This window comes from Camelus bactrianus, chromosome 32 (assembly GCF_048773025.1).
Source record: "Camelus bactrianus isolate YW-2024 breed Bactrian camel chromosome 32, ASM4877302v1, whole genome shotgun sequence".
Lineage (NCBI taxonomy): Eukaryota > Metazoa > Chordata > Mammalia > Artiodactyla > Camelidae > Camelus > Camelus bactrianus.
Genome location: NC_133570.1, coordinates 18,966,834 through 18,977,115, shown reverse-complemented (window position 1 = coordinate 18,977,115; position 10,282 = coordinate 18,966,834). Strand labels below are relative to the sequence as shown.

The 10,282-nt window shown below is 43.6% G+C and overlaps 1 long non-coding RNA gene across 1 annotated transcript; it reads right to left on the bottom strand.

The window, feature by feature from the left end:
- Positions 1 to 235: 235 nt before the first annotated feature.
- Positions 236 to 3,051, bottom strand: LOC141575797 (uncharacterized). The gene is made up of 2 exons (XR_012503644.1): positions 1,346 to 3,051; positions 236 to 1,143 (listed from the first exon to the last, which is right to left on the bottom strand). It is a non-coding gene; the product is annotated as an uncharacterized LOC141575797 (long non-coding RNA).
- Between the last annotated feature and the right edge of the window lie 7,231 nt (positions 3,052 to 10,282).

Below are 10,282 nucleotides of genomic sequence, written 5' to 3'. Positions count from 1 at the left end.
GCATTTTCAAAAAGTTTCATGTACTAAATTTAAAAGACCGTCCTATATTCTGAGATCATGTCCTTCTTACTTTGGGGGATGGTTATAGATGGTTGTTCCTTGTCAAATATTCTTCGTTGGCGAAACTGACTTATCACAGGATACCCTTTTTAAAGAAAATCTTACTGAACTGTGAATTCTGCATCTGGGATCGGTAAAGTATTAGCTTCCCCCGAAAAACGAATCCAAGTCAAAAATCTTAATGTGGTTTAAAGATTCCCAGCCCTCCAAGCAGCTTGAAATAAACAAACTACAGTAACTGAGAGAGTTAAATATAGTCATGAACACCGTATTTAGAAACTTTTTTTTTCTTGATAGTGAAATGAAAAGATGTTGATGAAAGAATCAGAAAGTCAAGTTCAGAGTCAGCAGGAATTTCCCAAGGGAGATACTGACTTCAATTGTTAAAAGATGGGGAAGCTGGTTCTAGAGAAAGTAAAGCAAGAAGGATTTTAGGGCATTGGAGGTCAAGGCGCGATTGAGAGGTTGAGGAGAAAGCTCAGACCTGCCCAGGACTGGGGATGCTCTGAAACGGAAGGGAAGGGACTGGGGAAGAGGAATCTTAGATAAGCACGGTCTTTTGTTTTGCCCTTAAAGATGGTGTGTGGCCAAAAGGCATCCGAGCCCCAGGGATGGCTAGAAGACCATCCAGCTATGGACACAGCCATTGTTTTGCTTTGTTTTGTTTTTTTTCTTAAGAGCTGTTAAAATCTGGGACCCTCACTTAGCGTGGCCCTGCTTCCAGACGTCTTTATTGTCTTCTGCTGCCCACGCAGTCAGCACACCAGCTGTCTGCTGCTCTTTCTTGGTGTGGCTTGAAATTCTCCTTCCATGTTTCTCTGGCTAATAATTTCCTTAGGCCCATTCTGTGCCAGTCACGGTTCTAATTGCTGTACACTGAATCTTCACAATGTGAATAATCTCCCCCAGGTTACCAGTGGGGAGTCTGAGACTCCAGAAGAGATGTGGTGATTCTCTCAAGGTGACTCTGCCTCTTGATCATGCAGGTGGAGCCTGGATTCTTCCAGGCCAGGCCTTCAGGAGCTGGGCTGGGCGTGGTTGGTCTGCGGCTATGCACTGTACTGAGGAATTGGCGTCTGAGCCCTGGGTGGGGAGAACCAGGGAAAGTCCCAAAGTGTCAAGTTTAGGAGAGCAGGTGTTGAGCAAGAGTCAGACAGGAAGCCAAGATGGACATCTGAGAGCAAGCCAGCTGGGCCAGCGAGTCTGGGAAGCAGGGCTGAGAAGATTCCCACAGGCCCAGGGATGGAAGGGTGAGAGCATTCTGGGGGGCACCACTGCACGGTACCTGGAATCCACAACCTCAAGTGGCGAAGGGCAGCAAGAGAAGAATCCAGTCCCAGGAGTAAGACGCAGTTGGGAAGGTGGAGGAGAATGTCCCAGCTTGGGACAATTCACCTCCAATTCTCCCATTTCTCCCCTTCCTTCTCCGTCTAGGTGCTCCAAGCTGTAAAATTAACCCGTTTTCCTGAATAGGAAATAGGCATGCAAAAGGGTTCAATAGGCATGCAGTTGGGTCATTCTGATTCTAGGTGTCTCTTTTTTAACTATATTTTATTTTAAGCAACATGTACCTATCTCTTGTTTTCATTTCTCTTGGGTATATATACACCTAGGAGTGGAATTGCTGGGTCATAAGGTAATTCTGTTTCACATTTTGAGGAACTGGCAGATTTTCCAAAGCAGCTGCAAAGTTTTACATTCCTATCAGCAGGGTATGAGAACTGATTCCAATTTCCCCACATTCTCATCAACACTTGTTATTTTAGCCACCCTCACTGGTGTGAAGTGATTATCTCATTGTGCTTTTGATTTGCCTTTCCTTAAATGACTAGTGATATTGAGCATCTTTTCACATGCTTTTTGGCCATTTGTATATCTTCTTTGGAGAAATGTCTAGTCAGATCCTTTATCCATTTTTAATTGGGTTATTTGTCCTTTTAAGATTGAATGGTAATATTTTATAGATTCCAAATACAAGACCCTTAGCAGATACAGGATTGGCAAAAATTTTCTCCCATTCTATAGGATGGCAAGATGTATATATATATTTTTCGAGTCCTTGAATGTTTGAAGAAATTCTTTATTCCATCCTGACACTTGATTAGTGGGTTTGACTGGGTTGAGAAATCAAAGTTGAAAATAATTTTTCCTCAAAACTTGAAGACATTGCCCATGACTTCAAGACTGGAATGTTGCTGTGGAGAAATGCTCTCCATTATGATTTCCCATCTACTGTACATGATTGTTCTTCTTTCTAGAAATGTAGTGTTCTCTCTTATCCATGGTGTCCCAAATGTAAGAATGCCTTCACCGGGCTCTTTTCAGTCTCTGTGCTGGGTAGTCAGAAAACCCTTTTTGAGATAGAGATTCATGGCCTCTACTTTGGGGAACTTGTTTTGTATTATTTCTTCAGTTATTTCCTCACTTCCATTTTCTCAGTTCTTTCTTCCTGGAACTTCTGGGAGTTGGATATTGGACCTCCTGGATTGAGCCTCCAATTTCCCTACATTTTTCCTCTCCTATTGTCCAACTCTCTGTCTTTTGGTTCCACTTCCTGGCCCATTTCTTTGTTTCTATCTTCCAAACTTCCTGGGGTTTTTTTGTTTGTTTGTTTGTTTGTTTGTTTGTTTTTTTAGCTATCATACTTCTTCATACAAGAGCTCTTTTTAAAATTGTGTTCCTCTTTAAAATTCAAGTATAGTTGATTTAAAATGTTGTGTTAGTTTCAAGTGTACAGTAAATTGATTCAGTTGTACATATGTACATATATATGTGTGTGTGTATATATATATATATATATATATACACACACATATCTATTCTTTTTCAGATCCTTTATCATTATAGGTTATCACAAGATACTGAATATATTTCCCTGTGCTACAGAGTTGGACTTTGTTGTTTATCTATTTTCTATATAGTAGTGTGAAAATTTTGTCCCCTTTTCATAGCATCCTGTTCTGGTGTTATGGATGCAATATTTTCTCTACATCAACTCTGGGTTTGGGGATGTTTTTTATTGTTATTGTTGCCTTGTTTTCTTGTATCCCCTGCACTTCTTCTGTTTTCTCGGGTCCCTTTTTTGTTGCTGTTGTGTTTTACTCTCAGTCTTTGATACTGAAGAATTTCTTCAGATGTCTAGGGATACTTGGCCATCCTTTGATTTGAGTTTGAAGTTGAGAATGGGGGAACCAGAAACCTGATTCGCTGTTCTGGATTTGTGGGAGGGGCTTGTTAACCATTTTTTTTTTCCTGATAACATGATCAAGGGAAAACCCGTCTTTTTCATTTGATGGCTCCCAAAATGACAGGGCATGTGGGTCATTTATCTGGGACAATTCATTGTTTCTGGAGAAGACCCTCTGAGCTCCTGTTTTGGGATAAACTGGGAGGAAGAGAGAGAAAGAGACCTGGAGGTCTAACCATTTCTTAGGCAGACTTTCAATTAATCCTTTTGTTCTTAGTTTTCCATCTTATCTCCACCCCCTGCCATGTTGGGGCTCCCTAAATCTAAGGTCTCTGTAGCTCAATTTTTCCAGACTCTAAATTTAGCTCCACAGGTAAGGTTTTCAGGGAACGAATCTGTTTACTTTCACCAGATGCATCATTTCATTTTATCCCTTAATAATGACAAGCCTTTCTATAATGCCTCAAACATAGGGTTGCCAGATTTAGCAAATAAACATACAGGATAACCAGTGAAGTTTGAATTTCAGATTAAAAGTACAATGTTTGGGACAAGCTTTGTACTAGTCAGCTTGGGCTGCCATAAGAAAATACCATAGATGGGGTGGTTTAAACAACAAAAATTACTTTCTTATAGTTCTGGAAGCTAGGAGTCCAAGATCAAGATTCTGGCTAATTTGGTTTCTAGTGAGAGTTCTCCTCCTGGCTTGCAGACAGTAGCCATCTCACTGTGTCTTTATAGGATGGGGAGAGAAAAGGAGGGAGCTTTCAGTTTTGTTTTGTTTTGGTTTTAGTTTAAATTTTGTTGGTGGGGAGGTAATTAGGTTTATTTATTTAATTTATTTTTTTAATGGAGGTACTGGGAATTGAACCCTGGACCAATGAGCTATACACTCCCCAAGGGGGAGCTTTCTGGTGTCTCTTCTTATAAGGACACTAATCCTATTGGATCAGGGCCCCACCCATTTGACCTAATTTAACCTTCATTATTTCTTCCAAATACAAGTTAGGACTTCAACATGGGAATTTGGGGGATGAGAAGTGAACACAAATATTTGGTGCATAACAATCATATACTAAAAATTATTTGTTGTTGATTTGAAATTCAAATGTCACTAGATGTCCTACATTTTACCTGACCTGTTCACCCAACCATGCTTTCTGATGCTCTTCCCGGTGCTGGGCTCTGGACTCATTTGGCTCGGTCCTCACAAGAGCACTGACAGAAAGGGCCGTTATCATTCCTGCTTTTACCCCAGGAGGAAGTCATGCCTCGAGAGGTTAAGCAACTCACCCAAAGTCACACAACGACCAAGTGGCTGAGGCAGATAGATGAGGCAAGAGTCAAACTGCTGAGGCAGAAGCAAACCCAGAGTATCTGACTGCAAAGCAAGGCTGGTGATGGCTTTATCAAAGCCCCTCTCCAGAGAGAGTTAAACCCAGGCTTGGGACTGGGCTCTGTTAGCTCAAAGTGCATGAAGTTCTCGGAAATGAAACTATGTGGGTACAAAAGCCACATGCCCACAGCTAGCAATAATGCAACCTCCTGCTCGCCAAAAACTGTATTCAAACAAACGAACAGTGAAGTACCGGAAACAGTTCATCAGGGCAACACCTTTAAACATGGATGAATTAAATAAATAAGCAACAAGTTCCTACCATGACACAGGGATCTACATTCAATATCTTGTAATAGCCTATAATGAAAAAGAATATGAGACGGAATATATATACGTACAACTAAATCACTATGCTCTATGCCAGAAAATAACACAACATTGTAAACCGACTACACTTCAGTTAAAAAAAAAAAAGGATGAATTGACTCCAGGGAAACATGTCAAATCAAATATTGCTGTGGCCTTGGCCTTGGCCTTTTTTCTAGGATAGTCACCTTTCCTTTTTTTTTTTAATTTTTGAAAATTTTTAATTTTGAAAATGAGGTGTAATTATCATCAATACAATGTACAGATCTTAATGTACAATTTGATATTTTTGGACAGTTGTATATGCTCTGTTAACAATTGCCCCAAACAAGATGCAGACAATTTCCATCACCCCAGAACGTTCCCTTGTGCCTCTTCCAGTCATGCCCTCCCACTGCCCCCACCCCAGCACTGTCACCCCGGTTCTGATGTCTATCATCACAGGTGAGCCTGTTCCCAAACTTCAGATAAATTGATTCATACAGATTATACTCTTTTGTATCTGGCTTCTTAACATTTTGTTTTCTTTCTGATTGAGGTCAAATTCACATAAAACTAATCATTTTAAAGTGTGCGATTCAGTGGCATTTAGGACATTCACAATAGTGTGAAAACACCACCTCTGTCTAGTTCTAAAACATTTTCTTAACCACCCCCCCAAAAAAGAGACCCTGTCCCCAATCAGCGCTCACTCTCAGTTCTTTCCCGCCCCAGCACCTGGCAACCACTAATTTGTTCTCTGTCTCACCTTTCCTTTTTATGATTCATTAATCTTCAACTGTCTAGTACAATCCCACAAGTAGAGAGGGATTATTAAAAAGGGCTCCAAGGAAGGGCAGGCAGAAGGACAGAAGTAACACAAGGTAAAGTAAGATTCAGCCAAATGATCAAGCCAGGAAAAAAAAGGACAGCCTTCCAAGCCACACCAAGAGCAGAAGGCTCCCACTCTAACCAGTCTTGAAGGCTGCTCTGGTGCTATCTGGGTGAGTGGTGTTTATTTTCTTATCAACAAAGCACAATTCAGTGGCAAAGTTGAAAGAGAAAAAGCCCCACAGCTGGCTCTCGGTACAAAAGGCATTGACATAAAGACCAAAGTAAATGTTAGCATCCTGGAAACAGCAGCAGGTGTTGTAAATATAAGAATAACAGCCGGTGGGGAGAACTGTGACCACCTGCTGTAATGTCTACTCAGATTCGATCTGAAATGGCCAACATCGTGACGATTCCTGAATTCTAGGTGCGTCCTATCATTGGTGGTAAAAGTGGAATTAGAAAATCACCACATTTGAGATTTGGAAGAGAACTAGAGAGAAGGGAAACAAAATACATGACCTCCCATGGGACTGCACAAGGTGGTTTCTATACATTATCCCATTTCATCCTTACAATTACCTTAAAAGATATCATGATGCTAACTTCACAGATGAGGAAACTGACGGTCACAGAGGCACCCTACTGTCTTCCAGAACACCGAGTTCAAGCCCCCACCGTGCGAGGTAGTTGGCGAGCACGACATAGCAGCTATCTTTGCTCCTTAGGGGAGAAAGAGGCCATTTATAGGGGGAACGGACACCAGGTTGACTCCTCAGTCACTAATGAAGCCCTGTGATGAAGAGGACTGGGTTCACATAAGTGAAGCAGGGACTGGTCGAGAAGAGGATCTACAGAGAGCCAGAGAACTGCAGTCTGGAGTGGCCTGACCATACACCAGCTCTGTTAGCTGAAGGCACAACGTACTGATCCTAGAAGCAAAAGGACCATTGTGTCTAGGGATAGAAAATTTCCAAAGCTAGTGTTAAAAAAAAAAAAAAGAAAGTTAAAAGGAAAAACAGCCTCCTGGGCAGGTTGTAGGCAAATAAGCCTTTATGGGTTACACTAGGTCAACCCATGTCTCAGGAATCTCAGGGGACGGTCATGAAGCAGCAGTGGGAGGCAGGCGGGCCTGGCACTGGAGCACCACGGATTAGCCAGTGGGTCCCAGCCAAGTCGTCTTTTCCTTTCTGTGCCTCAGATAAGCAACTGATTAGGGATGGGCTGAGTGCCCGCCAAGCGCTCTGCCAAAAAGGACAAATTCAGTCAATAATAATTAAGTGGCTCAGGGGTACACAGGTGCACAAGATCTGGCCCCTGCTTCTTTCTCTGATAGGGTGACCAACCATCCTGGTTTGCTGGGACTCTTCTGATCGAAGCCCTGAAAGTCCTGCATCCCGGGAAATGCCTCCATCCCTTAGCCACCCATGTGCGGTCTTGATGGCCAGAGGAAACCACCACATGCATGGTAATGACAGCACTATGGGGACCATGTGATGCCGTGTAGAATACAGAGACCCTGGCAGACACAGACAGCGACGTGGTGCCAACCTCACCAGAGCCTGCAGTACAGGAGAAACCAACGACACTGATCTTTCCTTATCTAAACACGGGATACTCTGTTCATCATGGATTTTTTTTTTTGCAGTAATTTATATTTTTTAAAAAAATATTGCATCAAAATATTATTTGATTCCTGAACTTGGGGGCACTGTCTTGAATTTTGCACCAAGGCAAGTGCCCCTTTTGCTTCAACCGAGTCCTAATCTCACAGGGCTAGTCACGATGCCTCCAGTATAGCCTTTGAGACCTGGGACAAACCATGTGTTTTCTCCGTCTGAACAGCTTCATCCCCAGGTAGAGGAGGGTGGACTACACAGGCCCTCCAGGTCCAAGATCTGTGGTTTCATGACTAGATGTGGGGAAACTGAGGTGAATGAGCCTTGGGGCAGTCGGGAAAAGAAAGAGAAGTTGCATATGTGCTTGCCCACTCCCAGAGAAGCAGAGCCAGTAGGTGGTAGGAGTTACATGCATGTAAATATATTGGCTTATAAAACTGTGGGGCTGGCAAGTTTGAAGTTTGCAGGGCAGACTGGCACGCGGGAAACTCTGGGCAGGAGCTAATTCTGCCCAAGGAGGAGTTTCTTCTTCAGAGAAACTTCAGTTTTGCTCTTTAAGGCCTGTCCCTGATTGGCTGAGGCCCACTCAGAGGACCTCCTTCACTTAGAGTTACCTGATTGCAGATGTTAACCACGTCTACAAAATACCTTCACAGCAACACCTAATTGGAGTTTAATAGACTAACAGGGTGTTCTGGCTTAGCCAAGTTGACTTATAAAACTAACCATCCTAAGAGGAGAAAATTGTTCAGAGAAGTTATGTACATTGTCCAAGATTATCTAGCTGACCAGTGTCAAAGTCGGGACTGAAAATGTGCTATACGTGACCACAAAGTCCACTTTCTCCTGGGGTCTTGCTGTGTCTGGCCTCCGGAGAAGTTTTTGAAGCAGCAGAGCAGATTCCTTATCTTCTCTGTGACGCAGTTAGTTCTGCATCGTGGCTGTTTGTGTGCGTCCCTCCCGGACTGTGGGTTCTTTGAGAAAAGGTCAGTGTGTAAATATCTTTGTATCATCCACAGAATTAGTAAAGAGCCCTGCATGTGCCAAGCATTGAGTGTTATCTGCAGAATTAGGGGATCACTCATAATTCCCAGCATGTGTTTCCTAGGTACCAGCAGGGAACTAAGCTTTAGTTCTAGGAGCTTAACTCTAACTTTTTTTTTAAAGTTTGCTAGCTTTTGCTTGAATTGAATCTCAACTTCACCACCACCACCAACAAAAAGCCAAAAGAAAGGGGCTCTTGTGGCCATGATGAAATATTCTAAAATTCTATGGTGCGTTCTGACTGATTTCTTGATAACCCTGTGAGATGGGTCCTACTATTATTCTTGGATGAATGATAGGAAAACAGGCTCTGAAAAGTTAAGGACTTGTCTAGGGTCGCAGAGCTTGTAAGTGGTGAAGCTCACACCTGAACCCAGACAGCTGGTTTCTACCCTCTGCAGGCCTACCTACTGCCACACAGCCTGAGGTAAACTAATCCCAGCCAGATTCATACATCATCAAGCTGATTTCCTCTGCTTCCAGACAGGAACAGAGAAGTATAGTGTTAGTAATGGCGGCACCAGGACCAGCGCTCAGGGCTCCCGGCTCCCAGCCCACAGGCAGCTTCTCCTGTTTGTCTCTCCAAGTGAGGCCTCGCCAGCCAGGACCTTGTATGCCCTACCGGGACCTCCAGGTGCTGTTTACTCAGTGAGGTGTGGGCTCTGCCTCGCTCCCAGTCTGCTGTTTGCACAGTGAACTGACCCAGTCTATACCTCCAACCCAGGAAAGAAACAGAGACTGAAAGGAACATTCTTGTGCTGGTTTCAGACAACTTGACTTTTCAGTTTCTAGCTAAAGAAATGCAAATCACAGAAGGCGGGGGTTGTCTCTGAAGCATCTTGTCCTGAAAGCAGGGTCCTTTCCATGCTATGCAACCTCCAGGAAACCGGACAACTTCTGAGGTCATGGGGATCTAGGTTGGAATCCCAACTCCATCACTGAGTAGTTACATGACCTCAGGTTTAACCTCTCAGAGCTTCTTCTTCCTCCTCTGAGAAATGGAGCCACTTCCTACTCTGCAGAAATCAGAGGGAGTGGAGGCAGGTGCCTTCCACAGAGCCTGGCTCACATCATGTACTCATCAGCCAATGTCCCTAATGATGACTTACTTCACACATCCTCATGCCGGTTCCTTTGAAAATAAAAAGAGCTTTAAGAGACAGGAGGACACAAACAAGGCTTACTGTTCTTTGTTACTCTGATTTTCTATTACCTGGCTTCTTCCTGGAAAGGGGTTCTAAGAACTTTTAGAACTAGCAAGTAAAAAAACCAGGGAGATTTTAATCAGTAAAACAGCTGGGCAGATTCCGTCCTTCTTACGAAGGCCGCTGCCTGCAGCTCGAAGCAAATCCACTCCATCAGTAACTTTACCTACCTGATCGATTTCCAACAAGCGGTTCCTGTTTTTGAACCAGGATATGCAAACAAGAGCACTTACTGGAAGGGAGGTTTCGTCAGCTGCCCACTCTCCCAGGAGAGCAGGTGGGACCAGTCAAGCCAGTGGCCAAGGCCAGAAGGCAAGCTGAACATTTCAGGGTCTACAGGGCCTCTTCCTTTTGAGTTTTTAATTTCAGCAGGATACACAAAAGAAATGCCAAGGAGGAAGCAGGTTGATTTATGGTTGCCGTGCCAAGTAGGTTGCAGAGAAAAAACAAGATGAAATGGAAAAGGTCAGCTGTGTCATTGTGCAAAGTGAGGAGGCGGGAGAGCTGCAGGGAGGGCCACGGCCTAAGACCTCGGAACCCCAGGTTCCCATCCCGGTTCCGGTTCCTGACCCCAAGAGATAACCTCTCCCTGGGGCTCCAAGGACAACACCGCCTGAGCCCAGACACCCAGAAATTCCTTCCAGCTCCTTTA